Genomic DNA, 27,031 nt, shown 5'->3' with positions numbered 1-27,031 from the left:
AATGATGACAGAATATTTCTATAGATATTACTAGCTGCGCCCCGGGGCTTCGCTCGCGTGGGAATTTTGGGATAAAAAGTACCATATGTATTATTACAGGTTATAGGTATTGTACCCATGAACCAAATTTCATAATAATCGGTACTGTAGATTTTGCGTGAAAGAGTAACATATCTAAATACATACACACATCCTCAAAACTAGTAGGATTGTTCAACTTACATGTGCGTGGTTTGATGTGGCTTTTCTATTAGGTATATTTGAAAACAATCTGTAAATTTTAGTTAATCAATTTTGCTCTCCTAAATCGAATTTTCTTTTGAACAGCAGCATAATTGACCTCATTATGTAGCATTATGAAGTTAGTTAGACAGGACTCATACAAAAAGCTAAAAGATTTTCCAATAATTGTTCGCCTAATAGTACTTATTATAACAAAATGTATGTAATAAATATAAAAGTAAAATAGCTAAATTATTAAACATAAGTAGATTTAATAAGACTATTGAAAAATAGCTAAATTATTAAACATAGATTTAATAAGACTATTTTGATATATTTTGTAATACATATTTTTTTGCCTTACCTATAAGTATAATATCCGCAAGGATTTTATATTTAGGTACCTATATGGTTTTTAGCAATCCAGAAATATTCGATTGTGCTATGATACATTTAAAACCAAGATTAACAATGCATCGTGATAATTTTAAGCATATTAAATGCTCGATTATAAACTTTGACAAATTATTAAAAAAAAATGTTCAGAATTATGCACTTGGACACATACAAATACTAATAATCATCGGAATCCTACCTGAAATAATACCTAAGTAGGTATAGTAATTTAACAGCTAGATCAGAACATCCATCATGCGCAGCATCTCTAGTAGTAGTATCTCTACATTAAATCATATTTTTTACGAAGTGCAATAATTAGGACATCCTGTGTATAGGTAGCGAGAATCCAGCGGCGGCCGTGAAACCGCACATATGCGGTCCCACTTTGTCAAGCTATGGCCCGGCGTATATTACAACTAACCTGAGCACTGACTTTATGTTTCAGTTGTTATAAACTTTTTTAATCCGAATTCTGATTACCTACATTATAAGTTGGACAAAATTTTACTAAATACTTATTGTAAAATATATTAAAACTAGCGCTCCGCCCCAGCTTCACTCGGGTTAATTATACACATAAACGTTCTTCAAGAATCACACTTTCTGTTTTAAAAACTCGCATCAAAAAAATTCGTTGTATAGTTTTAAAGATCTAAGCATACATAGGGACAGACAGCGGGACGCGACTTATGTAGTGATGATTATGAATATTTAAAATAAATACGGTTTTATTCTCGACTAAGATATGTTCAATTGAATTATGTTATTCCAAGAATTACTTTCACTGATGAAACTATACCTAATTCATTTTCATGTACCATCATCACATCATAATATTTGCACGATTACAGTGTAATAGCGACAAAGGCATACCAGTAATTCAATCTGTGCAACATTTGTGGTGATTTTAATTAAGCTACACATACACACACGATCGTGCTCCTGTAATCCACAAGCCAATCAGCGCACACGAAAGCCGCATGACTGATTTGACGAACGTTGAAGGAAAAAGTATCGTTAGTACAGATAGGTATACAAAACTATAAAGCCTTTTCTACTCCACACACCACTATGAACACATTGTACCAATAGTGCCTCAAAGAACTATTAATCTCCGGGACACCACGATCTACAAAAATATGTATTCTATATCACACAATATGTATGTATGTATACTGTTGTGGTGGCCGACATAATGTCATACTGCGGCGTTACCTATTACTGTCATATAGGCGCGGATAAGTATCTTTGCTTTGTTATATTTGTTTGACTGTCTACTACTGTACTACCTATTGATATTTTTTGATATTTATTATCTTTCGGCTTCATCAATCATAGTTATTATATATAATCATAGTTAACATAGCCTTACGTACATACGTTTGCTTACTCTGCTACTAATTTCTCATACACTACCGTATTTTTTTGTGCCATACTGTTTTTGATAAATAAATAAGATCATTATCTGTAATTTCACAAATTTGTGTTTGCAGGCACACAGCGCACCTTTCAGACACCCTACGTAAAGCCTATAAATAGGCTTTCTGTTTAATACCTAGCTAATTGCCCAGAATTTTATTGAAAAATTAACCAATCAGCAAACACTTCAGTTTGTATCTCTATAACGGTAAGCAAGTTTTCCAATATATACCTAGTACAGCCATAAAAAATTGCCAAGCTCAAGTTAGGGAAGGATTATGTGCCGTTGGATTGTTATCAATTTCACGAATGTATTGTATAATTTATGAGTATTTATTGACGTCTACCAATATTCCAATGCCAACAAATATTATTAATGTGAAATGTGTAACTGGTATGTCACATCTCCACATTTATCTTTTCAACCTGAAACCTTTTATTCTGAAATTTTGTGCCTCCTAATTAGAAGTACGATTAAGTACGTAGGCTACCTTTCGTTCCGGATAATTATCGTTCCCTTGGGAAAATCTAAATTAATATATAAAACAAATTTTATATGAATATAAATAATAACAAAACTCGACAGACGATTTGACTGCCATCTTCTTCAGTGACGTGTTAATAATAGTAAGGCTACCAAATCTCATTTTAGTCACAAGAAGTCCACTGCTAGACAAAGGTCTTTGTCTGATAGACTGACTGAGAAAGCTTGCCTATACTTTGACTTCAGTATATTTAACAAACCGGACTAAATTGATTCTTTTATTTAATTCTAAATTTGGTATCGTACAGTAACATGATAAATCCTATATTTTTCTACCTTCGACATACCATCAACTTAAACCAAAAAAAAATACGAGAAGCCAGGTTGTTACCAAAACATTCACGTCCCGGAACTTTTCCGGGAGAAACTCGAATTCAGGATTTAACGAAATTCACTTCGTCCCTGTCAGATTCCCTCTCAAAATAATTTACTAGGAATTAGATTTCGGCTTGCTGACTAAAGTTAAAGGGGACGTGTATGGAAATATGCCATAAATAAAGATTGCCGCTTTCGTAATCATCTTTGAGGCGTGCGCAAATTGCTTGTATGTGGAAATTGTTTCTTATCGCAACGATTTTTGAATTAAATAGCTAACGTGTGTAGCGACGAAGGGTTGATTCTTTAATCATTTATTTTATCATTTTATATACCTAATATCTAATAATATGATTTGCAATGTTTTATATAAAGGTATATTCAAGATGCCTCCATATCAATACAATGTATAAACTATATCATCATACCGATGTACCGGTGACAGTGGTACGAAATGTCGCTACGATTCTTGTAGCGCTATATAGTAACGGGTAAAAATTACACATTTTTCAAGTCAACAACTAAGCGTTGTAACTGCGGCCGACCTTTGCTCTCCTGTGTGACCTGTGTGTACGACACTATGTTATCTACTATCTCACCTGTCACGCGAGTGGTCGAGCGGCGTACGGCGCGGCCAGCTACAGTCGTCAACTTATTGCCATGATTACGCCGCCCACAGCGATCCTGTGTGACATTATGTTATCTACTGTCTCACCTGTCACGCGAGTGGTTGAGCGGCGTGCGGCGCGGCCGGCCACAGTCGTCAACTTATTGCCATGACTGCGGCCGCCGCCGCCGTCCACCGTGCTTCCGTGTGACACTTCCACTACTCACTCACACACTTTACACATTTCCAATACTTTTTACTGACATTTACACCTCACCTGGAACAACCAAAAAATGTGTTAAATATGCAATTTTTAAAGCTTGCTACGTTATTTATTCAGGTTAATATTTTAGGAATTTTTAGGATTTTTATCTATCAGATTCCAACCGAACCCTGTCCAAGTGCTTAATCTAATATTTTAATTAAATGATAAAATCAGCATTAAATCTTAGACATTGTGTTTGTCACGAGGTCGCCTGCATGTAACTGATTAAACTACAATATAGATTTAGAACAGACTAGTCAATGCATGTGCTACTGCAATTAAGCCAATGTTCATTGAAACAAACTTAATAAACTTGGGTGTATTCATTAAGTTTGTATTCAACAAGAATGTCGAACATCTGTCAACGATTTATTTCAATATTTACATTTAATGTGTAATAAAAATAAGTCAAGATTATTCTTGAATTTATTTAGACTAAGTATTGTATTGTATTTTTTTGTATTAGTATTGAATGGTGGCCTAGAATTGGGGAAAGATGACATTACCAAAGTCGCAAGTCGTACGTGGGTTAGATTAGAACCGGATAGAGAAGGTTGACGTAAAAGAAGACAGGCATATGCTCATATAGGGAGAAAGGGGCGGAGATGATGATGATGTATTGTATATTTTGAATTCTTACATCAAGATCCGAGCAGCAACGAAAGTCTGCATTCAAATGCATACCCTATTTCGTAGCCATAAGAAACAAATTATGGAACTACTTTCTCCACAGATAATAAACGGCAAACTCAGATAAATAACGGCCCATAAACATCTGTTTTGGGTAAATGTAACTCACGTATGACAGTCATAAATTGAACGTTAAATAAAATACTTACGTCTCAAAATAAAAAAGTACAGACGAAGAACATATACGAGTAAGTAGTCAAAATAAGGAACCTTTGGGCTTATATAACTGAGTATAATTATAAACTATATATATTAACTAAAGTGCTTATTTGCTTATTGCAATAAAGAAAAGATCTTGAATATTTTGACTTAATTTGAAGGCATTGCCCAAGGTCATTTTATATCGTCTCATCAAATTTAAATTAATTTTCGTATATGTCTCAGTTAGCTTTTCAATTTTTCATGTCATGGCAACTTAGTAAGTATGGCTTTTTTATGGATTGGTAAACAAAATATAATTAAGTTACCTTGGCCTTCGAATACTTAGCATTCGAAGACATATACGAGAATTACTTTAAATATTACAATTTAATTTACAAATAACTGTAATACTTTTTATCTCAGCATCTTCACCAACAAATGTGCTTGCGGGTTCTCAAATGGGAAGTAAAAAATCAGTTCATTGACACTGGAGCTAATAACTGAGAGTGATCACTAAGAGGTCGATTTTTGAAAAAAATAATTAGACACATACCAAAAATCATTAAAATCGGTTCAGTGGTTTATCCGTGAAAGCGGAATTGACAGACAGACTTACGCATTTATAATATTAGTATGGATAATAATATTTCATAGATACGTACGTACATTTCTATGTACATTACCAGTACAGGATCGAGACACCAATTTTCGTACTAGCATTATTTATTTGCTCGCCGCGTACTTACTGCCTGTAGTCTACCGATCGATACGTATCTGTATTCATATGAAGAGTACTTGTCCATTGAACGTCGCATAATTTCTGATTTCATTTTACTAGAATTCAGTTTGCAATAGTCCAGCTTGTTGTTGGCATTGCCTCCATTTTTTGTACTCTAAAATACATTTATGATACAATTTAATACTAAATTATCTGTCAGTTTACTTTTAGGACACTTGGGATAAGGTGATATACTGTTATTTTGGTAAATATAGTTATAAATTAATAAACTATCATTCTTTCTTGGCAAACTACAAATAGTTACAATTTATTTCCCGTTCTGAAAACCTAACTTTTTTTCGGCCACACCGGATAAAAGCGTAACAAAATTTTTGTATTACTTTGGCGAAGATAAGGCTTATCACATTCATAAATAATCCCCAGTTTTAACCAGGGTTTATTAATGTAGTGTTGCGTCAAACTGATTGTAGGAAACTCTAGATAACGAAAATATACAGTCTCGCATCGACATAATAAGTATATCTAAGCGTTTCCGTGGTTCAGCCTAAAGCATCGGAACCCATCCATTTTCCTACAGATTTTTCTCCATTTCACACTCGTCAAATCTCTCTATCTCTCTCATCTTCGTATGTAGGTTACATCCAGAGCTGTGACCAGGGTTCACGTAAAAATTAACCATTGAATTTCAGTTCACTTTCAGTCCAATTTTCGAACTGCAGTAAGTTAAGTTAAGTTTGTCGTTACACCCAGTTGCGTTGTACATACATTCTTTTTTGCTAAAATGTAGTTGCCGAAAGACTCAAATGGAAACGGAATTTAACGAATACTAGTCGCCCACCCTCTTTGTCTAATTTTACAACTATTTTGTTATATTTTTCAAGTTATCCGAAATCTTCTACGTCATATTTCCTAAATAGATGTCTTCTAATTGGAATAAAAAACGACGTATTTTATTGCAAATGGGTCCCATCCCGATTATAATAATCTGAACTACTGTTGTCTCAAAACACCAGAAATTTAACAACTTCCACAGTTCAACTTGTTACAAATCCGTCGGGCTGAGTGTAAAGTTAGTTAGGAATATTAATCATGAATATGCACGAACCACGAACAAATATGGCTTAATATGTGTTTGCTATTTGCCTAATATGCCTTGGATATGCGTTAATGAATCACGTATCGAGTTAATGATATTGAAGGAATATAATCATACGCTTGGTTTCGCTTTAGCTAAATATATTGTTGTATGTATCTAGAGGGAGATTTAATTTAATTTACATAGTTAGTTAACGGTAAAACGATAGTTAGTAAACGCAAAAGGTAAACTGTTACCTTATATAGTCTGCGTTAAAATATAATAATAAATAAATGTATACCTGTATATATGGACAAATCTGCTTTTAAATTTTGAATTTGAAATTTGATTCAGACGGTCATAAAAATGCGTACGGTACAATTATATAGAGTAAACGAGCACGTATACGCATTAAGGCAGTCAGTATGCACAAATGTACTGACAAACGCGGCATGAGCAGACCCGACAAAGCCTGACAGCTTTACATTACATGTATTACTGCGCTAAATATACTCTGTGAAGCCTATATCCTATAAATATATAAGCAAACGTAGCACATAAATATTAAAACGTTTGGAGGCGGGAGGGCGTAACAGGTGGCGGCATCGAAGACGGCTATATCTGTTTAGATGACTTCAATCTAAATACGCACTTATTTAAATTATCTATTAATTTTTATACACAGATTTATATATATTTTATACCTCATATAAATAAATGTATCTATCCATTTCTAAATCATGTTTTATCTGAGGACGGACAAGGCGGTTTCTAACATTGCATATAGACTTATGCAAAGTTTTCATATGTGTGTGAGGATGTTTGTTACATAATCACATTGAATCTACTAACTGATTTCGATTGAATTTGGTTCACTGGCGAATTATAACTGGAATAGCTGGAATAGCACAAAGTATACAATTTATCCTGAAATTTCAATAGAAGCGAAACCTCTGAAATTTCGTTTTGTTTATATAATCGTTAATACGTTTCGTGTTTGTCCGCTACAAAATACAAATCGACTGAACCGATCTTTACTTGAGTGATAGCATATAATTATCATAACATTTCCATGTTTATTTCATAAAATACAGGATGATATGATAAATACTCAAAAAAAATAACTATTTTGTCTGAAATTATATATGTAATTATGATATGCATGTGTTACTACATGCATCTACTTATACCTAGTTATATATTTTTTTATATAAGCACATATTTTAGTGAAACATATTATCGAATGGAAATAATCAAGGTACCTATAATTAAACAAATCTAAATTAAATCCCTTTTAAGTTCAATCAATTTACCGAAGGACAAATAAGAGGGAGCAAGGAAAGGTGAAATTTATCCTGTTTTACTGTAACAGGAGCTTGCAATAGAGCTGATCCGATGAACCTTCATTAATTAACAACATTTTTCGCTGATTGAGAAATAAAATAATTATACGATACGTTTCTTTTAGTCAGGTGTTAGAATAAAAAATATTCTAGAAATACTTAATCGATTCGAATGTTTTGTATGTAATAATATTAAATAAATATCAATATAGTAATAAATCTTAAAATATATGCGTTAAAACGTTAAAGTTTAAAATATATTTATATCTATGTATAAAATGAACAACTAACACCTGATACACAATATACCTATTTAATTTTATGTTAAGTACACTTACTTGTTAAAACTCCAAATAAATATGCATAAACTTCACATCACTAAAAACCTGACCACAAACAAAATCAACAGACCGAATCGAATTTAAAAAATTAACGTTCAATTTATGAAAAGTCCCGCCGCAAATGGGCTGTTCGCGCACTTGGCAACCTCACGTCAACAGGTCGCGTCCCACACTGAGTAGATACCTCGCCCGGCGTCATCCCAATCGCGCTCGCGCCAAAAATAATACCCCCAGGAGGACATTGGGGGTTTCCAATGACCCTGTTGCTATTGGAAAATGGCTTTCTATTGTAGAATAGCCACTTGAATAACATCTCCAGACTTATTTGTTATTACCTATCTAGACTATATTCGCAACGCAAAAATCATTACATACGACGAAAAAGTAAATCTAAGGATTGAGAAGACAAATTAAGAGCGTAATTTTCATTTTACATCTCGCTCGATGCAATGAACAGCACTTTAATTTTTTTATTAAATGAAACCGTTATAAAAGTAATAACTTTTACCTATATGATAATTTAAAATTGGAATATTGAGGACATTTATTATTATCACACTCAATTTATTAGAACCCGCGTGAATTTCATAGCCAAAATCTCCGTATTTTTTTTATCGCGTACTCTGTAAGACTGGTAAACATATATGATTCAAAATCACATTTTTTCTCATCTTTAGTTCATTTTTCTGTTTCCCGCTGCGTGTCTCGTCCCGCAAACTTGTCCAATCCCGCTTCCTGTATGTAATGTAAAGTAGATATCCCATACCGTTTCCTACATACCATGTATTTTGCAATGTGTCCTGTACTGTTTCCCACTGCGTGTCTCCTTCCCATTTCCACTCCTACTCCCACTCCCGCTTTCTGCAACGCATGCCGTCCCATTTTCCATGACGTTTTAAGGTTTTTTATTAACCGCAAACGTAAATTAAAGATTTTTTTTGTATTTACTACTATTATTTACTACAAAAAGTAAGTGTGCCAATTTTCAGCTTTTTATCTTGAAAATTGCATTAAGTCTCATAAAATCTTTCACCCCCCTTTTGAAGGGGTTGAGAGTTAATTTTCAGAAAAATCTGAAACACGTATTCATAACTTTGTTGTAAACAACCAAAATCCAAATTTTCAAGTAACTAACTTCAACGGTGTAGAACTTTCATATTTACAGCTTTTCGCCCCTTTCACCCCCTTCGGAGTAGAATTTCCAAAAATCCTCTCTTAGTGCTCACCTACACTCACCTACATGCCAAATTTCAGCTTCCCGCCCAGCAGTTTCGGGTGTATGTTGTCAGTCACTCACTCAGTAACGAAGAGTTTTATATTGATATATTGATACATCTGCGCCCATTATGTCTATATCAGACTTTAGTCAATAAAAACAATTTGTTTATATTCTGTTTACACGTTTCTACAAAATTTTAAAGTAAATCGGCTTCGTGGATTGTTATTTTAATTTTCCTACAGGACCCCCCTCATTTTCCGGGATGAAATGTCTAGAAGACGTTAACCCGGGATTCCCAGGAATATTTGATTCATAATTAGTTTTTCAATTATCCTACGGGAACCTGACCACTTACCGGGATGAAATGTATCTAATTTTCCTACAGGACCCTCCTCATTTTCCGGGATGAAATGTCTAGAAGATGTTAACCCGGGATTCTGAGGCATTTTTGATTCATAATTAGTTTTTCAATTATCCTACGGGAACCTGACCATTTACCGGGATGAAATGTCTAAAGGATGTTAACCCGGGATTCTGAGGCATTTGTGATTCATAATTAGTTTTTCAATTATCCTACGGGAACCTGACCATTTACCGGGGTGAAATGTATCTTTTATTTAAATACACGTAACAAATTGTAGTAAAACTATACATAGTAGTAAAATTATAAGCTTACGATCTACACCACAATTCAAAAACAGAGTACATACAAAGACCATATAAGAAAAATGCAAACAATTAAGAAATATGTGATAATGATATATAGATAAATATTAACTAAGAAATTTTGGTTTACAAAATCATAGACAAGACAAACATCAACTGAGAATTTTTCAATAGGCTTTTTACCGGGTAAAAAATAAAATGTTTGAAGTATCTTAAATATTCACATACAATTGATCAATTTTATGATTTACTATTTTTAATTATCATTTAGTTTATTAGGAATGCTTATTGACTCAATGTGAGATATTGAAATAGTGACGTCACTACGACATCACTGTCATACAAGTTCCATAAAAAAAAAAATATATCGTTTTTGACATTTAGAAAAAAGTATCTCATTTGACCTGGTGTAAAAAAGCCTATTGAATATAAGGAATCATACATCTGTGTAAAAGTATCTGATTTGACTTGTTGTAAAATAGCCTATTGAGTTTAAATACATCTGTGTTAGACAAACTGTAGACTACACACCATATACAATAGCAATCTATGTTACAGAACAGACTACATAGACAGTTCACGCTTGACGGCTCTGCGATACTGGAACAAATTCAAACGAAATATGTCAAATTCAAAGTCTCTGCGACCGGCGGGAATGTCATTGTATTGGCGACATATGTTCACTAGAGGGTTGTAATATGAAGTATTATTTACGATCGGATGATACCTGCTAAAAACTATATAATTGACATGTAATTTGTCTTGTAAATTGACTTGTAAAGTTAACTACCTACATATATATTTTCTATAATTAATACCACTTGATTATCCAAAAAATCTCGCGAGGTTGTGCCAAAAAAAACCTACTGGACACGAACGTCAAAACTAAAGAAAAGTATATTAAAGTACATCTTTTTTCATGAAATGTACCAAAACATTTTTGAGATTATACTCAATGGTCGCGCCAAGAAGTATCACACGATGGAATTAATTCAATTTTAATTAATACGCTGGAATAGGCTCAAGTATAATAAATGTCATTTTTGATACAAGCTTTCCTTGTTGTCAGAGAGATTGTGCAATCAATGCATGCCACAAAATTCATGTCTGTGCAGTAAACTGGGTGCACTACCAGGTCATGCTTATTATAATAATTCATTGTCATCCAAACTAATCGTGTGTACAAAATTTCAGCTCAAACTGTTGAGAACATCATACAGGAGGAGGAGAACATACGAGTACAATACTTTTCTTCACATTGAATGAATGAAAAATGATTTTTATTGCATGACTTACTTGACAGACTGTACGTAACGTAGTATTTTTTAATCGATATTTTTCATTCTATTTCCAGCTACTTCTACTACTAACTTCGAAAAACTAGTAACAATGCTTTGTTTGTTCAATATACCTTACGAATTTATACGATTATTATATGTGTACCTACCTCAACTCAATTTACAGTCACTAAAATTATTTTTTCATCTAACCACCAGAGTTCGACTGTATTACGCAAGTTGTACAGTCAACGGCACATCAACCTACCCAAATTCATTGCAAACTCAACGCTATTACCACGCCATAGAGGTTCATGCAGATAACCTGGTGTGCTGTTGACTGATACAAATTATACTAAAAGTAACCTGTTCCAAAAATTCCAATGTACCTCTCCATTTACATTATAAAGTCTAATGGAACAGAAAAAGAGATATTCAGTAGGAGCAGATATTAATGATGAGATGCCAGTAATTTAATTGAAAGAAAACATCGCGGCACGTGCCAACCGCTCTTTTGAGTTTTTTTTAATCCCGGAAAAGAAACGTACCTATATTGTAGTTCTGACAGTTCATTTAAAAATCAATTCTGATCAGCAGAGTCGTTGCTCCTAATCAATTTTATAATTGATCGAATTTCAGCCTGTCTCCTCCGCAAGCCGGTTGCCTCAGCTGGTCGCGGTCGCTCCAACTTTCACATTCTGCAGAGGCCTTAAATCGAACACCCGTATTCCGTATTCTTAAATCTAGAACTTTTTCATGCCATGATTATCGCCATTAGGCATGATTCAAATTTCGAATACCTATTTGATTGATTTCTGTTAGATCTATATATTTTTAAGTTATTAGATTGTTCAAAAATTAATAAGTTTTCGATTCAGTGAATTACTTAACAAATTATTAAATTCTAATAATATAAAGTACCAGCTAACGTCATATTATGAAACATTACGATCTCTTAACTACTAACTGACGGAAATTCATTCAGACAGGCACACACATAAACTTATAACGGCCCTCTCATGTCGAGGGTATAAAATAGGGCCGTAAAATAATTTGAGGGCAGAAACATGTACGTGTTGGCCAGTAATCAATCATGTCCGCTAAATCACAGTGAGGCCGTACGCACAGTATCTGATCGTCGGCACCCCGACCATAAGGTTGCGTTTCCACCACCCATCTTCGGAAGGTTCCTACCTATATATATATATATATATATATTCGCGAACATATTGTAGAAACACCGCTGCACGCGTTTGCGAGACGACAGTTTATATATATAATAAGACTAGAGTCTGTTATTGATAACAGACTCTAGTTTCACCAACTAATAAATAAGGCATAATGGTAAGATGCCACGCGCATTTAAGCAATTATTATATAGCAATAATCACAGCATATTATTGCTGTGATTATTGCTATATAATAATTGCGACCTAAAAAACGCTTTCGAAAAACTTCGATGGAGCCTCGCGATATAAGCCCGGCGCCTCTCGAAATGAACTTGCCCACATTACGACCGCAGAAGAGGAGGTAGACAGAGAAGGAGTTGGCCGGACAATATCGACAAATTCGTACTCTGTTCTACAGAATTTACAAAAGACTGAGACGAGTGGAAAGTGGAGACCTTTGCCCAACAGTGGGACACAACATTCACAGGCGAGATAAAAAAAAACTCATAACTAATTAAATACAGTAGTGTAATATGGAAAATTACTGGGATGAATTCAATCTTGTATTGTATTTTGCAGTAAAATATATAGTATGCGTGAAATAATTTTGGTTTACACTTGAATTCGCAAACCGAGATCTCTAATCAATCAAAGTTTCGAATTAATTATGTGAACAGATATACAGAGCGTTACACGAAACTCCTTGCTTACTATAACAAATGTTTATAACAATTAACGGATACGTAATGTAGATTTGAAATACTTTTGAGGATTATGTAATTTTGAACATAGTGTTCTTTTATGATGATGGTTTCATAAAGCAGCTTTAATGTATACAGCTGCTGTAAAGGTTAAGGCAATTCTGGCAAGGGAGAACCACCACAGGTAGGTGAGATATTTAATTGTCCATAGCACAATATTTAATAACTACGCATGGAACTTTAAATATTACGCTAATTGGTATCTTATTTTTATTGGACTTATTATTTTATTACATGGCAGCTTAAAGCGATTTTTTCTTCATTTACAGATTCAGTGTCACATCCTTATCCCTTGCGGGATAGACAAAGCCAGGAGTTGCAAAACTCTGCCACATTTAAAAGCATTATATGGAATGTTTATTGGTGGAATTGAGATTAAATAGTGACTTGTTGCTTCCCTTTCTACAATCTGCGCATGTTTAAATTTTGAAGCCAGACCAACATGGTTTTTTTTTCAATCAAATCGCATATTGTACCTCTATCGTCACTATCGCACGGATATAGCGTTAGAGTGCGATCTTATCAGAGCGCGTTGCGTGGGCTCTTACATTAGCGAGCATAGATACTTAGATAGAAAAAAGCATTACCTTTTTTTAAGAAATAAAGGTCTTTGCTCCACCCATAGATGTAGAAGGTCCGTGCGCGTGCTATGATTAATCTATGGTTCCGCCCTTGTTGGTATTTTAAATCTACATCATTATTTCGAGGCGCTGGTAAGTAATTAGGATTTTTTTCAAACTCAAATATTAACATTTGCTTCAAATAAATACTTGTACTTTTTCCATTTACTTAGTTCGAAAGGAATCAATGCCCATACAAGAACTATAACTTTTTGAGTTGGAATTGATGACTTTCAAAGGTTTCAGACTTTCTACTCCTCATTTGTAATTCGATATAGCAGCTTTTCTAAAATATTTTTTTGATTTGAAGCGAGTTTTTAGTTACACTAGTCAATTTTGACGTTAACTTTTACCTGCTCAACACAACGCGTAAATACGATATTTTGGTAAACTTAGTATTTATTCTAACCGATGTCTTCTACCCTGTGAAAAATCAACAAAATACGCACACCGCGCATGCAAGACGTGCGCACTATCGCACGGAAATTGCGAGGGCGAGTGCGATGTAATCTATATTGCGTGCGACCGATCATTAGCATCGACCACTGATAGTTGTTGCCACTTCCATCTTTTATTCCATAACGTTTTTTGTTTAAAAGAAGCGATAAAATGCAAAGGACGACCACCAGTGACTTGGTCACCAATCATTTGAAACATAAACTGATCATTCAGACAACACAAGCAGTGAGTAGTAGCCAGGCGAGACGTATAAGGGCCGACCTCAAGTAAAGGAGAAATGTGTTTGTTAGTCCAATAGAGCATTGGATTGGAGTGATTTTTGATGTGCAGATAATTGGAAAACTGGATAGTGACAAGCTTATATAAGAAAACTATTTGGGTCTTCCTCTTCTAATTTAGGTAGAAGTCACACTACCTACCTAATTAACATACTGTACAATTTATTATAATATTAAAACCTAATATTTTCGATTCGTATGGTTGCTATATTTATACTAATTACTGAACGATTTCTTCTTCCTACTCGCTTAACAACTTTTTATGTCAATCAAACAATAGTAATTCTAAATAAAATAAAGGTTATTTACTCGAATCTGAAAATGTTAAAACTTGCTCAACAATGGGACTCAACCTCAGGCTAGATAAAAAAATAGTATAATAATGTAATAAGAGCGAATGTTTGAATAGCTAGCCGTCTTTCCACACATCTCGCAACATAGAATCGCTCACGGCCATGCAATTTCCGCCCGGTATAGATGGTAGACATTTCAACTTAAGCAGAGCGTGATTTAGCTAAGTTATATAAGAATATATAAATACTGACAAGTTTGATTTTGATACGATATCTTTTCAATCGCTTTCCCGTAATCTGTGTCATTTTGTGAAAAGGGACGGAAGTATTTAGCGGAAAGCCCGTAACATATTTGGACCAAAGAGCTCTCACGTAGTCACATTCAGACGAGTATTATGTAATCACGTTGACATTTCGTAACATATCTTAAAAGCTGGTCCCAATCGTCCTTTCTAATGAAATCAAGATAATTTCTTCCCACATACACATGCATAGTGTACCATTACTTAACATGCGAAGCAATCATTTTTATTATGAACCCGAATTTAATTGACTACAATCAGAAATTTTGGAGCCTTGTCACGTTTTTTCCACAATCCACGATCGCGTGAACATAGCATAAATTAGTTCGGTGAGAACTTCCTTCGTAAACATAGATTTGATTTCATAGATTTAATAATAACGACGACATAACTTTCTACATAGATCTTCTTTTTAGGGTTCCGTACTCAAAGGAAAAAGGAAACTCGTTAATAAGCATCCGTTATCAGTTTCTGAATAGACATTTTTAATTTGTATTTTATGCTTCACCCGTTTTACCAATAATACAAAGTTAAATCATTTTAATGTTAAATACAATAACTATTATTCAGGAATTGTACGTACCAAATTTCATAATTACGTAAATATATCTAAATACCATATTTAGGTTTTTTTTCTTTACTTGTGAAATTTGGCTGATATTTTCAAATTCGAGTAACTTTGTCTAGTTGAAACCCAACCCACAAAAAAACACAAAGCTAATAAATGTAAGTGTATATAAAGTTAAAACACTTCAATGAAAATACTAAACAATAACTGTATGAACACTCAATTAAAGTACGAAGTGGCGTAAAAGCCACAAAATTACATTCTGACGCTAAAAGCTGTGTACCGAAATAGCATACAGACGAGAAATCGGTAGCATCGTAAAACAATTCACAAAATGATTTTAATATAAAGCTCTCGCCGACATGACATGAAATGAAATATTGTTATAATATGATACACGTGCTAGGAATATTACAAAGCAGCAGGCAGTGTGACTTGGAAAACAAGGACAGGCCAATACATAACTTTTTTATAAAGGTCCAGAGTTTTTACGCAAAGAAAACAACAAGCGTTAATGATCAATAAGGGTTAAATTTCTTTTGGGCAGTACCAGTCTGGCAGTATAGGTCTAGGTCTGCCAGTGGTTCAAAGGTCCCAGATTTTTATTCTCCTATATGACTAGGTATTTATACAATTCTGACTCATATATGGTAGTTTTGTAGAATATCACTGTATATTTTATTAAAACTTTACTAACTTAGGGATAAATTGGATTTTTCGTAAAGTCGGTCGCTTTCCCATGATAGGTCGAAAAACACTTTGTTTTGATAATGCCGCGACGTGTTGATGACACGGGGTGTCGAGATGGGTCGCTGGACTTTGAAACTAGTTAATGTGACGAAGATTTTGAGAAAATTGGTAGATGCACCCATAAATAGACATTTATTTACATCATATACCTATCTATAACAAGAAATTTCAGTGATTTTTTTTAACGTAAAGTAAACGAAATAGAGCATACTTATCACACAATTAGCAAAAGTTCCTTTCAACAGACCGAACCACACTGTTATTTTTTTTAAACCGTTGCGTGTCATCGCTTTTTTTGCAATTTCCAAATTTTAAATTGAATTTCCCAAAGAGGGTTGACGTCTGATGTACTGGTATTAAAGTCACGATAAAAAAATATAAATATACCTAAGTTTATTGCAGCCAAAATTGCTAACATCAGCGCGGACGCATAATACTTAACCCTGTGCTTAGAAAGTTGAAGGTTTTCTCATACAGATGTCATTGACCTATAAGGGTTAAGTTGCACCAGTCCACTTTGACGTTACCTTTAACCTACGCCCCACCGACGTTTTAAATAAATTGGATTACTTTTCATTTTTCTACGCTTCTTTCGGTCAATGTTAACGTCAAAGTTGACTTATGCACCCTACTTTAAGTGATACTATTCACAAGCTAATAATAATAAATAGTCTGGCGTCAAATAAAAGACAGTCACTGTGGGAGGGCGAGGCGGCATTTATGTCAGTTCTCACTTCGCAAGTAACTCAGCGTAACATCTGTCTGACCAAGCCTACATTCTAGCTTTTAAGATCCAAGCCCCATTGATCAGTCGCACTCCGTGTTTTTGACGTCCACCCACAGTCAAAGCGGAAGTTGTATGAAATTTCGACGTACGCCAACACACGTCAGTGTCAAAAACTATTCAAAACAATGGAGCACGATTGTGAAATTGGTTCTAAAATGCGTTCAATTTATAACATCCAAGAATAGAGATTTTTTTAGAATAGTTCTATTATATTCATAGACTTACAATATACGAAATTAAGGCCACAAATATTATTATTCAAATATGCTCTAATATGATCACTGTGGTAGAATAAGCCTTTACAATAATGGTTCTCCAGGTTCCCACAATTCAGGGTTTCGCTAGTTTGCGAGCAGAATTATAATATTATATATACAATATATTAATTAGCATATTTTGTTAAAATGTAATCATATTTATATTTTTAGTAAGGCCTGTGCACACCATCTGTGTTACGCATATGCATGCGCATTTTTCTATGAAATTGTGTGCGTCAAAGCCACAATTCCATAAACGTACGTATACGCTACAGGCAGTATATGTGCGCCAGGTTTTAGATGGTCGGCTATACCTATACGACATTACACGGTTGACTTTTCTTGTACGCGATCATTGTTCTTGTTTCCCATTTTAACCTTCACTGTCCTGTGGTATCCATCTTGGCTTTGTTCTCGATATACCTTATCATACTTGTATGAGGGTATCAAAGGTCTTCCTGAACTCATTAATTACCACGCGTAAAAACGTAGAAAGTTAATTGCGTAACAGTGATTAGGAGACGAAGTTATAATAACACTAGCTGCGCTTCAGGGCTTCGCTCCTGTAACAAATTCTGTATAAAAAGTACCCTATGTATTCTTAGTCATATTCTACTATTCGTCACAGTATTTTTCTTAATATCAATAGATTATATAATGTTAAAAAAGTACATTTTACGAACGCCGAAGTTAATAAAAGTTGAAAGCCATAATAGCAGGGCTGTCAACAGTTAATTCAGTCCTGATCTTTCTGTCGGCACGTACGTCTCACGGTGAAAAATGACGCGTCTCCCTCCGCCCCGTCATTTGAAAAATCACTTAGCCTATTTCCCGATATTCGACCTTCTGATGTTCACCCGAATCACACCTTTTGGCGCGTGAACTATTTCTATTATTTTTCGTTTACTGCCACAAGCCGCAATGGTTTAGCTATATTTGGAACTATAGGTGTACCCCGCGGTGTTACCCCAGTGGTTCATTAAACGTTGTAATTTTTTTTTAAATATTTACGTCAATTTTATGCACGTTAGCGCTATCTACTTAATAAAAAAATAAAAGTTTCCTATTTGTTAATCCAAGGTACCTTGGCTGGGCTGGGAAGCAAAGCTGAAGTCTTGGGTACTGAAAAAATGCCTATTCTCTCTTGTAGATTATAGGATTTAATTCGGTACATTAATGTAGTATATATTTGCGGAAATATAGGTACCTGTCCCAATAACATGGATTTTTTTTACCTGAAAAGTTATTTAAAGCATCGTATGAAAGCGCACAGAAAATTAACTTTACGGTTGTAATAAAATATTTTAAAATGCATGTTATTAACTTTTGGTATAAATGACAGCTAAATTATTGGGTGAGTTTGCGTGCAAACACTATTTGCAGTAAAAATCAAAACTGACATGCAAGAAAATTTTCTTTTGATTTAAATGGTAGAAGTTTTTAACACGCTGTTGGCCGCGGCTCTACCCGCGATATAAATAGGCAATGTCACTATCGAGATATCTCCTTGTTGATATTTAAGAAGAACAAACACATAAAGACACTTTCATATTAATATGAATAGATGTGGAAGTATGAATGATTTGTTTAACTGAGTTTGGTCGAAAACTGAAATGTGAGTTATTTCACACACCAGAAAAACTTATGTACAATTTAAATTTTGTGGCAAAATTAATGAATTTCTGTTTATTTTTCCTTTTAAACACTCTGAACACAGTCATTTTTTAATGAATTACTATGTACATTCAGCCCTACATCAAGTTACTATGTGTATATGGACCTCTATGCCGTAGAAGTAGGTGTGATACAGCATCAATACAAGTACAGCTTGATGGAACGATCACTCAATTCGCTCCGAAAGCCTTCCTCGTATTTCTGAAACATATCATCGAGCGTCGATTGATTGTGTCGGAAATATCCCTTAACCCGGTGTCCTAGGTTAGCGACAAACAAAAAGACAGCGCAACGCGGAGCAGTATATGTATTAAATGTGACACACGTTGTCTTGTTGATGACTAAAACACGGGTTGCTCACTAATGGGTTGCATCGCATCGTGTAGAATCGCCGCTCACCTAGGAGGCCTGGTAACTGGCAGAGTTATGTTTACAATACGAGTTCATTGTCCAACCTTATCCTAACGACGCCGATGACGTCCCAGTCTGTGGGAATTAATCTCGATTCTTTATCGATTGCTTGATGACTATACCTGTACCTATGCCTATAGTACGTAGAGTAGTGTATGTTTCTATAATCACTTCCTCCCCACTACCGTGACATAAGTCTTAGCGCTAAGTTGCTTATGGTACGACGTGACACCCGGACGTTTACTAGTTAACTACACAGTGGACCATCTGTGATGTGGTTATGATGTACAGTTATGTTCGAGGATGAGGCACGTAACGTATCTATTATTTACCTAATAATCGCGTCTATTATTACTAACACTGGTGTCAAGTCGCTTATAGGTAACTGACATGACTTTTACTATATATACTAGCAAGTAATGTGAATGTCAGTGAACTAAATAATCACGCAGTCTGCAAAGTCTTCCGTGTGAGATCTAGCAATCTGCAAAGTCTTCTCTTCTTGAATTTTCATGATCTTTTCCCTCATCACCGTAAGCAAATGATGATATATGAGTCATTAGTATGAAAACTCATATGGCACGAGTAGGATTTGAACCTAAGACCTTTTGATCCCAAGTGGATGTTCAACTACTGAACCACTTCATGGTCATTACTATGTATTATAGCATAAGACGAGGTTACGTAGCATACGCAAAGATTAAGTAGATTAATATCATAACTACAGAGTGAAACGAAGCTTGTATATGCACCTATTATAGTCAAAGTTGAGTTACAAACTCGACGCTCCCGTACTATATTACATTTCCTTTGTTCCCTATTAACGGAAAACTGATTATTCCGGGAATTCGTCACATACGCATTGTTCGCTTTGCAATTATAAAGTTCATGAATACCATTATGTGGAGTATCTTTTCTGTAACTAGATGATATTATATAAGCATTTTATATTTAACTGAAAAAACATTATACTAGCTTTTGCCCGTGGCTTCGCTCGAGTGATTTCTCCTCTCCTCTGCGAAATCGGAACAGACACGTGCTGCATGAGTTTGTATACCAACTTGCATTTGAGTTTGTTTTCAAAGACCAGCAATTGACACTCGAAAAGAAAGGGTCGAACAAATATATTTACATACATACATTGCAATTGATATAAGAATTTTTCAGCTGAGCGATGCGAATACACTAGCACCGGATCACGAGACTGAAGTGGACTGACCCGGCATCGAGAGGTGGTGTATTGACTGCGTTACTCTACTTCAATCTTTTTTATGTTTAACTAGCTGCGTCCTGGGGCTTCACTCCCGTGGGAATTTTGGGATAAAATGTACCCTATGTGTTATTCCACATTATATTCTACCCGTGTACATTTAATAACAATCCGTCCGATAGATTTTGCGTGAAAGAGTAACATACATACACACATCATCACAAACTTTCTCATTTATAATATTAGTAGGACATGGCATGATCATACGTTGATTTAGACAACTAACAATACTAGTTTTATTATGGAAGAAGAAATAGGAGGCCTTTGGACACCAAAATGCTTGTATCAAAACTATATATACCTATATATAGAAGTTTCTAGACCACTCTATAGCATATAGCAGTAAAAATAATGAGCAGCTATAAAATCGTAGACGTCGCCTACGACGGCGTAGCAGCTCTACGACGTAGCTACAACCGCTACAGTCGTAGCTATATATATAGAATTTTTCTTATTTCGCATTTTCAAAGAAACATATTTTAAAAATGTATTTTATAAGTTACTTTCCACTTCAGTTGGAAACCATAAATCCACACTTCCACACTAATAATTATAAATGCGTTGTTTTTCTGTGAAAACGTAACAGGTTTCACGGATAAACCGCTGGCTCGATTTGAATTAAATTTGGAATTGATAAATAAATAAACAAATATATTAGAACAAATCACACAGTAACAAATACATATATAGATAAACATCCAAGACCCGTGCCAATCAGAAAAAGATCATTTTCCATCATGACCCGACCGGGGATCGAACCCGGGACCTCTCGGTTCAGTGGCAAGCACTTTACCGCTGCGCCACCGAGGTCGTCAAATGATACATTAATGACTTCAGGTTTCAACACAACTGCGAAAGTAGCTAATGGCAAGATACACACAGGAATCCATCCTACAAACATTATATGGGACCATTTATGTTATGAATATGTCTTTTACTGATTCACCCAAAATCTACTGGGCGGGTTGTGAATTTGGTACACGGGTAGCATATAACCTGTAATAACACATAGGTTACTTTTAATCCCGAATTGCCCACGGAAGCGAAGCCCCGGGGCGTGACTAGTAAAACTATAAATTCAACATAGTAACGAAGTGATTTGTAAAATTTGTGTTAAGTCACGTTCAGCTGCATTTCAACTTTTCCGATACAGTCAGAGGTTTTCAATATGTGAGATGAAATACTCGATGATTCAAGATTTATAGCTGTATTGTATTCACATAAATAGGAACTATTCTCTAGCATAGTTCGGTGTTAACATCGTTGCAATCGAATGTTAAAAAACTTATTGTATACAGATGTATACAGTAATCATCTTTTTTAAAAATAAGGTAAAATTTATTATAGTTAAAATATACCTAATTTAATTTCATCTCATTTTTCAATATTTATCATTGACAGAGCGAGACAAAACATTTCATTTTTACATAAAAATAAGATTTAACTTGTTTATGAATAATAGGTTAGAAAAGATCCCTAATCTGCAGCTAATCGTTATTCGTTACTAGTTATTTTATAAATAGCACAATAAAGTTTAAGTAACTTTTGCCCGCGTCTTCCTACGGGAACTCACACAAAACTTGCCTTATCTCATTCTGCGTGCACCCGACACCTTGTCATCCCGTTTTAGATACGCAAAGAGGATTGATAGATAAAACGGGAATGTGACAAACAAACTCACTTTTGATTTCATAATATATAAGTTGGGACTACGCCAAACAACTCGAAACTTTGGTTGAATTTCAATGATATAACAGGTAAGTAATATTCCAGGAGAATATATTACTTCTTCCATCGCAAAATTAGAAATATTTTTTTGTTCAAAATTCGCAGCATGATCGCGAGATTTTTTGGCTTATTTTACTGGTATAGCTATTTGCCCTAATTGGAAAGTGGCTGTTACATCTAATCCCCAAAGTTGAGATAATGTTTGATCAGATTAAACTCCAGATGAAACTGGAAGAAAGAAATGTCATTAATTCCCGTCTGTTACAACTTTGTCGCTGCAAATTCACAACGAGAAATAATAAGTATAAATTATGCAAGTGACTATGTTTATCGCATCCTAACTAATATTCGTTTATTACTTCTGTTCCTTTGTTACTTCTTCAAGCTTTATCTACTCAACCAATTTTCTTGACATTTTGCATAGGTACATGTAGTTCGTAGTAGTATCGGAAAAATAAATGTTCTCTTAAGAAATTCACGCCGGCATCCCGCGGACAAACTCTAATTTATAATATTGAAAACGAAATAACCTGACAATCGTTGAATGCCAAAATAGGTTTATTTATAAAATCATAATGAAAAAACTGAGAGTAGGGCTTATGTAACCGAAAGGAAAAGCCATTCATAACGAGGATAATGTCCAAAAAGACATTAAACCTTACTAATTGAGGAGGGCTTCAAAATTTTTTAATACTTTTGTTTTGAAAAAGCTTTTGAGGGTCTTGATATTCTGTCTTTCTTTGTACTGCTTTTCTGTGATGAGAAACCTTTTGTACTTCAAAGTCAGATTTACAAACAAGGAACGCTAGTGTTGCGTTCTGCTTCGCTTGTTTGATACTTGAATTCAAATTATAAGCAGCATAAAAGTAAATAATTGAGTGTATGTGTATAAAGTAAAATTTCAAATATTTGTACGCCTGTCATGTATATTATAATATTCATAATTGTACTCAAGTATATTGATCACCTGATTTCAACTATGCAGCGTTGAAATCAGGTTGAATACAGCAACAAATTAAAAAAATGAAATGACCTTAATTTGATTTATGTTATTGATTATTTTTGTAAATGGTTTCATCGATGATCGATCTCCTAAAATAATATTTAGCGCATCAGTCACAATGAATAAGTATTTCTATTACCTACTTTTAAGTTTTATGAATAATTGTAAATGTAATCTAAGATGCTGAACAGTTGGAAATAATCATCCAAAAATATCCATACCTTGAAGATATGTCAATTTTCTTACCTAAAAACTAATCTTTAAAAAATATATCCTGTAATTTTTACCTCCAGATCCATCAACGTGGCCAGAAGTTCGTAACTCTATAATTACATTCTGAGTAATGAAATTTCAATCATATTTATTTCCTTGTTTCCGCAAATAGAATAAGCTCAAAGGAAAAATAATCATTTCTATATCAGAGTCTATATCTCTCTCTAATGTGCCTATGACATATTATAAAAACAAAGTCCTCTGCCTGATTTTCATACGGATTTCACCAATAGATAAGTAGTGTGATTCCTAAGGAAGGTTATGGTGTATGCTTTATTATAGTTTTACCCAGGCGAAGAAGGGGCGGGCCGCTAATTCTTTAATAAAAATCTCACAATCGATAGGTAAACTGGCAGACAATACTTAGCATTAAGTAGATCCTATGTATATTATATGTATATATCATAAATGTATTATTGAGTACGATAAACTTTTCATAAATAATTATTATGTCTTTAAATAAATAAATATATTAGGACCAATCACACAGATTGAGCTAGCCCCAAAGTAAGTTCGAGACTTGTGTTATGGGATACTAACTCAACGATACTATATTTTATAACAAATACATATATAGATAAACATCCAAGACCCGGGCCAATCAGAAAAAGATAATTTTCCATCATGACTCGACCGGGGTTCGAACCCAGGACCTCTCGGTTCAGTGGCAAGAACATTACCACTGCACCACCGAGGTCGTCAAAACAAGAATGAATATTAAATTTAAATAAGAATATGAAAAATATCATGGCTCGAACGGGAAAGGTCTCCACGGCTCAACGGCTAAGAGCGCTGTCGGTTAAGCAGACTCGTGGGTTCGATTCCCACTCGAGCCATGAATTTTTCCATATCATTAAAATTTAAATTTAGTTTAACATGCATATAAGAAATAAATATTAGTTTCAAAACCTAATGATAATACATGAAACTCCCATTCAAGTAGATAGTATGTATTGATTTGGGCGTGTTTTCCAAATAATAATTCACATACGTAAACACAATCAGCCAAACAGTTGTATGTTTCTATCGCAATGAATTTAGCTTATTTCAATTAGCAATATTTTTTTTACTGATTGTAATAACCACAATCTATCAATTTGTATTGAGTTTCACTTTCAGACATTAGGTACCTATTTTTTTACTTTAGTACTTTCGTGTGAATTAGTACCAAGAAATTTTTATTTTAAATACGATCTGTTCCTATACCACGTAGTTACTAATTAATAGCTCAAAAAAAGGATGCTTACCAAAACGTTATTTGAACATCCAATTCTGCAGAAAACCAAACCATTACGATACGTAAATTCACTATAAAATATCACAATACACACCACATCAAAATCGCTTCGATAAACAAAAAATCAAATGAAGAATGCTTTTTTTTTCAATATCGCATTTAAAAGAGGAAAAATTCAAATTAACACTGCTATATTTTTTAAATTTCGCGGTTACCGCGCAAAGGCGGCTGTCAGTAGGCGTCCAAACAGTGATGTATCGCGTCGCTGACTGGCGCGTCCCACCCCCGATACCTGTGTTTCAAAGGACCGATAATTGCAACGCCACGAGCAGATTTTTCACCATGCATTTTTACGTTAACACAATAGGAAATGAATTCTATATCTATAGAGATATTTCTTTTTGCAATGCTGCCCATGTTTATAAATATAACATGTAAAATGTTCACAGTAAATGATATAGCCCTAGTTTCTTTCAGCGTATATATGTCGCAGCCAACTGGTTAAATAAGCCGTTCAATCAAACAGAACAACGCCGAATTTTTTGTGTACACAACATTTCAATGTCATCACAAAATTTAAATTGATTATTGTACGCGGATTACTGCTTTTTATTCCTTACTTGTTGTATTTCCTGGCAATTTAGTGTAAAAGGAGTGTCATGAATAGGGATGGAAGTCTGTAACAGGAATCAGATCTGTACAATCAGATGCTATGCGCTCTCGACAGAAGCGCATAGCATCTGATTGTATCATCGGGAACGCTGATTGGCCAAATAAAATAGCATGCAATTTTGAAAATGAATTCATTCCGCGTACCATTCCGCGTAATCATTTTTATACCAAAGATTTTACATTCCTGTTTCAATAAATAGAACACTTTCCCTCTCTCTCATCTGAGTGTTACCCAGATTTCTTCCCAGCTATTAAGCGTCGGAGCCTAGGGTCCACTATCCTACTTTTTATGTCCACTTCGTACGGTCGTCGGTATCCTTTAGTGAATAAGAATTTATTCTTAATGTGACAGTTAGAATTAGTTACAAGATCCGTAAGGATATAGAGAAAGTCAACAGTATGTAATTTACATATTGTTAGAGGATATAACGCTTAATAAACTTATGGAATTTAGAGATAAGTTGTTAAAGGACTGGAAGAACTTTTGGGACAGAGCCGACTCACCACTTAGCAAGTTACCGTTGGATACAAGTAACTAGTTGCATATATAAGTAATTTTGGGATACCTTCGTTACCACTAATAATTTAGTTTCTACTGACGACACTGGGTTCGATTGACATAGCAGGAAACTTTTGATGTAACTTGATGAAAGCTCCACTAATTAATTGTGGTGAACTGTAAATAACAAAACCTTACAACTTTGCATTCATTTAAATCATAACTAGGTTACGTAATCTACAATAAAACTGTGAGCGTGAGAGTGAATGTCTGTACATTTTTTTTAGAATTTTTAGACGCACGAAATAAACGCGGGCGAAGTTGGCAAAACAGGGATAAAATCTACCCTGTGTGTTAATCCAAGGATCAGCTACCTCAATACCAAATTTCATAAAAATTTGCCCTGCCATTTGAGCGTGAAGAAGTAACAAACATACTTACAAACTTTTGACTTTATAATATTAATGGGATTGTAATAAAAAGAGTAGTAAATCTTTGTAATTTGTGCTTATAGTATATTTATTTTTAAGTATATATGTATTAATACATTTTTATTCGCATATCGGTGAAAGAAACAGTCTAACTAATTCCTGAAGCTCATATTCGAGGACCTATATTCTGTTATCATGAAATATCGATTGCCAAAGTTTATGTTAACGAAAAGTAAATTGACTGTTGCGAAAACTTTTCTAACTTGGAATTTAAAAGTTACGCAAAGACGTCAAATTGCGTCTTTTTGGCTGAAGTTAATAATGTAA

General features: G+C 34.4%; 1 protein-coding gene across 15 annotated transcripts in view; it reads right to left on the bottom strand.

Moving 5' to 3' along the window:
- cac (cacophony) overlaps positions 1-25,322 on the bottom strand; it is a 135,286-nt gene extending 109,964 nt beyond the window's left edge. For 4 of the 15 annotated variants that reach the window (XR_008404679.2, XM_053744644.2, XM_053744639.2 and 1 more), the window contains exons 1-2: positions 25,113-25,318; positions 3,615-3,783 (exon numbers count right to left, since the gene is read on the bottom strand). The gene's annotated coding sequence lies outside the window, so the exon portion shown is untranslated. Of the gene's footprint in view, positions 1-3,614; positions 3,784-25,112 lie in introns of all 15 variants that reach the window. The other 11 variants (XR_008404676.2, XR_008404678.2, XR_008404677.2 and 8 more) reach the window with 7 other exon arrangements.
- Between the last annotated feature and the right edge of the window lie 1,709 nt (positions 25,323-27,031).

Source organism: Plodia interpunctella, chromosome 5 (assembly GCF_027563975.2).
Source record: "Plodia interpunctella isolate USDA-ARS_2022_Savannah chromosome 5, ilPloInte3.2, whole genome shotgun sequence".
Classification (NCBI taxonomy): Eukaryota; Metazoa; Arthropoda; class Insecta; order Lepidoptera; family Pyralidae; genus Plodia; species Plodia interpunctella.
Note: the sequence above shows the minus strand (reverse complement) of the source record. Positions and strands in the feature narration are given on the sequence as shown.